This window comes from Tiliqua scincoides, chromosome 1, assembly GCF_035046505.1.
Source record: "Tiliqua scincoides isolate rTilSci1 chromosome 1, rTilSci1.hap2, whole genome shotgun sequence".
Classification (NCBI taxonomy): Eukaryota; Metazoa; Chordata; class Lepidosauria; order Squamata; family Scincidae; genus Tiliqua; species Tiliqua scincoides.
The window spans coordinates 307,043,955-307,050,523 of NC_089821.1; the positions used below are offsets into that span (position 1 = coordinate 307,043,955).

A 6,569-nucleotide genomic window follows, 5' to 3' on the forward strand; every position below is an offset into this window, starting at 1 on the left:
GGAAGAGGGGCTGGAGTCCTATGGAAAGTGAAACTGAACCATATTGCGCATTTACTCATGAGTAGGTGAACTTGCCTTAGTCCATCGGAAAGGGCAGGCTGAGAGAAATCCAAGGACACCAGAATGGTCCTGATCCAATGAATGCAGCCCCCCACAGACACCTGAGAAGGAAGTCCCTCCCTCCAAGCAGATGAATGTATTGAGCCCTTTGGAAAGGAAACTAAGCCTCACGGTCGCATTTACTCATGAGTAAGCTACCGTCCCTTGGCTGGTGGTCAAGTCAGGCAAATGGGAATGCGAAACCACCAGAATGGTCCTGATCTGCTGGAACTGGAGCTCAACAAATGCTCCAGAAAGCAGCCCCCCTCCACTAAAAAGGATCAAAACAGAGGCTTCAGCTGATGAGGTCAACCTTTTTGAGACTTGCAAAGTCAGGTGGATCCTGACAGTGATCTGGTTTGAACAGAAGTTCTTCAACTGAACTGGGCACTGGGTAGGGCTGGAAACCTTACTGGTTTTGGAGGGGGGTGTTATTGCAGGCAGGCTAGAGAGGAAATTCACTTGGTGGACCAGGGCTGGCTTCTGCTTATTTAATTATTTGTTTTTCTTTAATTATTTATACTTATTTATTTTAATTTGCCTGATGATGTCACTTTCACCATGACATCACTCCTGTTGGTTCCTGGACAGATTGTTGTTTTAAAAAGTGGGTCCTGGTGCTGAAAGTTTGAGAACTGCTGCAATAAGGTATTAGTCAGTTGACACCCTGGGGTGTGTGTGTGTGTGTGTGAGAGAGAGAGAGAGAGAGAGAGAGAGAGAGAGAGAGACACCACTAGTGACCAAAATAAAATCACAGTTTGGAGGAATAATACCAGCACGTTATATATCAATCAAAACGTCATTTCATGCAGAATGTGTTCTACCTTTGTTCTATCAAAAGGTACAGCCAAAAAAGTAGTGGGGGCAGAGTGATGGTACATCACCATGCCCACCACCTGGGTGTTGTCCCGCCCACTGCATGGGGGGTGACACACTGGCATCCCGCACCAGGTGAGGCGAATTCTAGTGACACCACTGTCTAGGCCACCCTCCCCTCTGTTCTTCTCCACACTTCCTCTTCCATTCTGTCCACTTCTTCCTTTTCTAATCCAGGCAGGAGGAGGAGGAGGAGTGGTGAAGGCAAGCGGGTGGTGGAAGTGGGCACTCTCTTGCCAACCTGCTGCCTGAGGGAATCTCATTGAAAGCACGACATTGTTTCTTTGTGTCTCTTTTATTCTAAATTATGTTGGTTAGCAGTCTCCCCCCCAAAAAAAAAAACCCAGGTAAAACACATTTATTAGTTTAAATTTTATTCATTAATTTTCATTTCAGTCCTCAAAAATGCATAATATATACTATGTGGCTCTCATACCAAAACGTTTGGAGACCCCGATCCAGAAGAAGCATCGGACTAGAAGGCCCATCGGACTAGGACTTACTCTACAGCCATTGTGATGCCCCTGCTATGTTTTAAAGGCATCTAGGTCAGATGCCAGCACCAAATCCTGTGGCAAGGAGTTCCACAGACCAACTACACGCCGAGTAAAGAAATATTTTCTTTTGTCTGTCCTAACTCTCCCAACACTCAATTTTAGTGGATGCCCCCTGGTTCTGGTGTTGTGTGAGAGGGTAAAGAGCATCACTCTGTCCACCCCTTGCAATCCTATCCAATTTTCTAGTGCCAGTGCTGCTGTGCCAATGGGGTGTGCACTGCTTCCTGTGTTGGGGTGTCGGTCACAGAGGCCACCTTAAGCTATGGGAACATTTGGATAAGACTGGGCAGTCAAACCCCAGAAGCTCCAGTAGAAAGGATGAGAGAGTAGGTGAGTTATAGGCTATAGGGTGTCCCTCAGTTCTGGATCTTCGAATGGATATGTCAAGTTGTGGGAGATAAATGGGCTGAGTCTAGGGATCTAGAATGAAGTTCAGACTATGACCAAGCTAAAATATAGCCATGGCATTGCCTTTGTTACATTATTATTATTATTATTATTATTATTATTATTATTATTATTATTATTATTATTATTATTATTATTATTATTATTATTAACAGTATTTATATACCGCTTTTCAACAGAAAGTTCACAAAGCAGTTTACAGAGAAAATCAAACATCAAAAACCAGAATCATTTGGATTTGTTCTAATTCTACCCACATACTGATCTTCCGGCCACAGGTTTACTTCTCTCTCCAGATCCATCCGCTGGTTCATGTAGCAAGAATGCAACAGCAAGGAAGAGGAAAAGAGTCTTCATGGTGAGTTTCTGACTGAGAGCTCAGACTCACTGACATGAGAGAAGTCTTGAGAACAAGTAAAGGTTTAGGCTCCAGACTCCCTGCCTATATACTTTTTTTTTTTTTTTGGTGGCCAAGAGCCCGTTCCACGTGTTCCAAGAAAGCCTGTTAGGGCTTGTGCTGAGAACCTGTCTGCATTCAGTACTGCCAGGCTGTGAGAAGCAGGGAAACTGCCAGAGAAGTGCTTGGCCCTCTGGATGGTGAGGGAGGGAAAGGGGAAATAAAAGGAGACTTGGAGATGGCAGAGAATTAAATGAGTTCTTTGCATCTGTCCTCACGACAGAAGACCTCGGGCAGATACCGCTGCCCGAACGGCCCCTCCTGACCAAGGAGTTAAGTCAGATAGAGGTTAAAAGAGAAGATGTTTCAGACCTCATTGATAAATTAAAGATCAATAAGTCACCGGGCCCTGATGGCCTCCACCCAAGAGTTATTAAGGAATTGAAGAATGAAGTTGCTGATCTCTTGACTAAGATATGCAACTTGTTCCTCAAAACAGCCACGGTGCCATAAGATTGGAGGCTAGCAAATGTCACGCCTATCTTTAAAAAGGGAAAGAGGGGGGACCCGGGAAAATATAGGTCGGTCAGCCTAACATCTATACCGGGTAAGATGGTGGAATACCTCATCAAATCTCAAAACACATAGACGAACAAGCCTTGCTGAGGGAGAATCAGCATGGCTTCTCTAAAGGTAAGTCTTGCCTCACAAACCTTTTAGAATTCTTTGAAAAGGTCAACAGGCATGTGGATGTGGGAGAACCCGTGGACATTATATATCTGGACTTTCAGAAGGCGTTTGACACGGTCCCTCACCAAAGGCTACTGAAAAAACTCCACAGTCAGGGAATTAGAGGACAGGTCCTCTCATGGATTGAGAACTGGTTGGAGGCCAGGAAGCAGAGAGTGGGTGTCAATGGGCAATTTCCACAATGGAGAGAGGTGAAAAGCGGTGTGCCCCAAGGATCTGTCCTGGGATCGGTGCTCTTCATAAATGACCTGGAGACAGGGTTGAGCAGTGAGGTGACTAAGTTTGCAGACGATACCAAACTTTCCCAAGTTTTGAAGACCAGAAGCGATTGTGAGGAGCTCCAGAAGGATCTCTCCAGACTGGGAGAATGGGCAGCAAAATGGCAGATACGTTTCAATGTAAGTAAGTGTAAAGTCATGCACATTAGGGCAATAAATCAAAACTTCATATATAGGCTGATGGGTTCTGAGCTGTCTGTGACAGATCAGGAGAGAGATCTTGGGGTGGTGGTGGACAGGTCGATGAAAGTGTTGACCCAATGTGTGGCAGCAGTGGAGAGAGCTTGGGATAATTAGAAAAGGTATTGAGAATAAGACAGCTAATATTATAATGCTGTTGTACAAATTGATGGTAAGGCTACACCTGGAGTATTGTGTCCAGTTCTGGTCGCTGCATCTCAAAAAGAACATAGAGGAAATGGAAAAGGTGCAAAAGAGAGCAACCAAAATGATGACTAGGCTGATGCTACAGCGTCTGGGGCTCTTCAGCCTAGAAAAGAGGTGCCTGAGGGGGGACATGATTGAGACATACAAAATTATGCATGGAAAGGATAAAATGGATAGAGAGATGCTCTTTTCCCTCTCACGTAACACCAGATCCAGGGGACATCCGCTAAAATTGAGTGTTGGGAGAGTTAGGACAGACAAAAGAAAAATTTCCTTATCCAGCATGTATGTAGTCTATGGATTGCCAGATGCAGGAGAGGGCACTAGGATGCAGGTCGTGTCTGTTGTCTTGTGTGCTCCCTGAAGCATTTGGTGGGCAACTGTGGGATACAGGAATCTGTACTAGATGAGCCTTTAACCTGATCCAGCGGGGCTCTTCTTATGTTCTTATGAAATACTGGACATGATGCATGGGATTTCAGGCCAGCGACTTTGTTATTTATTATTATTTATCTGCTCGATATGTGCACCATCTTTCTCCCCAGAGGGTAGCCAAGGCAGCTAACAACAGCAAGATACACAAAATATAATACAAAAAAATCTATAAGAAAGAAATAAAGCTATAAAATAGACAATCGAAGCTCCTTTTCAAAAGACAATATCCCATCTTTTTGGATTCCAGAATCTTGCAGAGGGGCTACATTCTTAGGGGTCTACCAATCATTTCATCAAGCTGTGAAATCAAACCTCATTCTGACAACACGATCCTGTGGTTAAATTAGAGGTGTCACGTTGAGGAGAGACCGGCTCATATACATCCATCTCCTGGCCTGCCCTTCTTGGGGCTCCAAGCCGAATGTGCATGTCCGTTCTATCCACATCCCAATTCACAGATGGGGACCGTCTGAAACACCCAAACCTCTTGGGGTTTACATAAAATGCTATCAGTGGTGTAGCTAGAGGGGGTGCAAAGCACTAGGCTTTGCAGGCACCTGAACACGTTCTGGAAGCGGTCCCCCCTTCCCTTCCAGGCCGCCAGAGCAAAACAGAGGCCTTCTGAGCCAGCTTTGCACAGGGACAGTATTGTAGCCAATGAGGTTAATCCGAGGCACGATTATTGCGAGTTGAACACTTTTCCCAATGCCCTGCCGTGACGACTTGAAAACTAGTGGTGTAAAGCATGGGCTGTTTTAGGGTCACGCCTGTAACGAAGGCCCTCTGGGACTCTCTTTCTAGGACTCTGGCTTTATTGGCTGCAAATTACAACTGGTGGGGCTGGATCCCCCAGTCGTCTCCTGATCCTCCTGAGTCTCTTCACCCCGTGATTGTCTTGGTCCCTGGATGGCTCTGAATGTGGTTGTGGATGCTGTGTGGATGCTCACTGCCCCTACTCCCAGGGAGGGGGTGGTGCAGGTACTGCAGGGCACAGCCAAACCCGTGCCATAGGGTGGGATCTTGCAGTGGAGGGGTCTCCCAATCAACCAGTTGGGCAACCAGTTGCCCTGCCCCCGAGGTGGCTGGCAGAGTCCTGCCTTGAACTTTCCAGGGGCTGTGGGTGGGGGAAGGGTCTCTCCTTGGCTTCTCTCTTCCTGCAGCCTGTTGGGAGGCTGCGCTTGGTCCCACCTGCCCAGGTCTTCCTCTGCCAGCTTGTCTTCCTCCCTCTTCTTGCCCTTCCAGCTCCTTCCACGGCACTGCCTCTGTCTCGTTCTCCACCCTGTCCCCTCCTCCCAGATCCTCTTCTCTTGCCTCATCTCCACCTCCTCCTGCTTCTCCTTTGCCCCTCTCCACACCACTCTGGTGTCCTCTGTCTTCTGCTTTCTCCTTCTTTCACCCTCTTGCCACCCCCCTTCTTCTTCCCCGATCCTTTTTATGGCCACGCATCAGCCCCTCATTAGTGGCAGGAGCCAGTGCTCCCCTGGCACTCCACCCTCCCCCTCTCCCACAGGATTGGCGCTGAGTGGGTGGCATCATCAGTACACGTAACAGCAAACCACCCAGGATGGTGTCTGGTCGATCCAGACCAGGAAGATGGCAGGGCCATTGCCCACAGTGAATAATAGGAAACACATAAAGTCAACCTGTGGCTGACATCACTTGTGGAGACTCCAGAATTGGTCTCCAGCTGGCTTGTTTCCTTTGCACATCACCAAGCTGGCTGCACCCTATCAGCTATGCACTGGGGTTCTTCGTTTAGGTCATGCTCCAAGCCCTTTAGCTACTGTTCATGGAGAGCTATGGTGGGGGGGGGGGTGCCATGATATGGCTAAGTGGGAGAATCCTGTAAGAGAGTGGATTCCCTGAAGGCCCCTCTGCTGAGCACCCCAGAAAAGGCTCCGTGTGCATCTTTCTGCCTGGCTGAAAACCACATTTCATCTGCTTAGGATGAATACCGCCTTCCCCCCGCCTTGTTCTGGGCATGAATCAGCTGATGTTCCCACCAGTTGTGCCAGGATTCCTGTCTCTGAACACTGGCAGGCACCTTTAGGCGCTTCGCCTGCTCAGAATGTACCTGCTGACAGAAGAGTCGATGGGACGTTCTCTCCAGCCAGTTCTGTCTGCAGTCTTGCTGGTGTTCTGCTGACGGTGTTTTCTCTCTTGGTGTTCTCTTAATATATGTTAAAAGATCAGGTGAGGAAAGTTCCAGCTTTGCTTCCTGACCCCAGGTGACGCAGCTGCAGCGCTAATGGTCTCCTTGGATCTATGCCTGCTTTTCAGTGGGAGCAGACCAGAGGAGACTCTTGGGAGGCTGGGATACGGTGGCAGAGCCACCCCCTGTCTCCAACCCCTCCTGGGCCCTGTCCTCCCTCCACTATGTCC

The 6,569-nt window shown here is 47.9% G+C and overlaps 1 pseudogene; it reads left to right on the plus strand.

Moving 5' to 3' along the window:
• The first annotated feature begins 4,815 nt into the window (after positions 1 to 4,815).
• LOC136638365 (U4 spliceosomal RNA) lies at positions 4,816 to 4,944 on the plus strand (annotated as a pseudogene).
• The last annotated feature ends 1,625 nt before the right edge of the window (positions 4,945 to 6,569 follow it).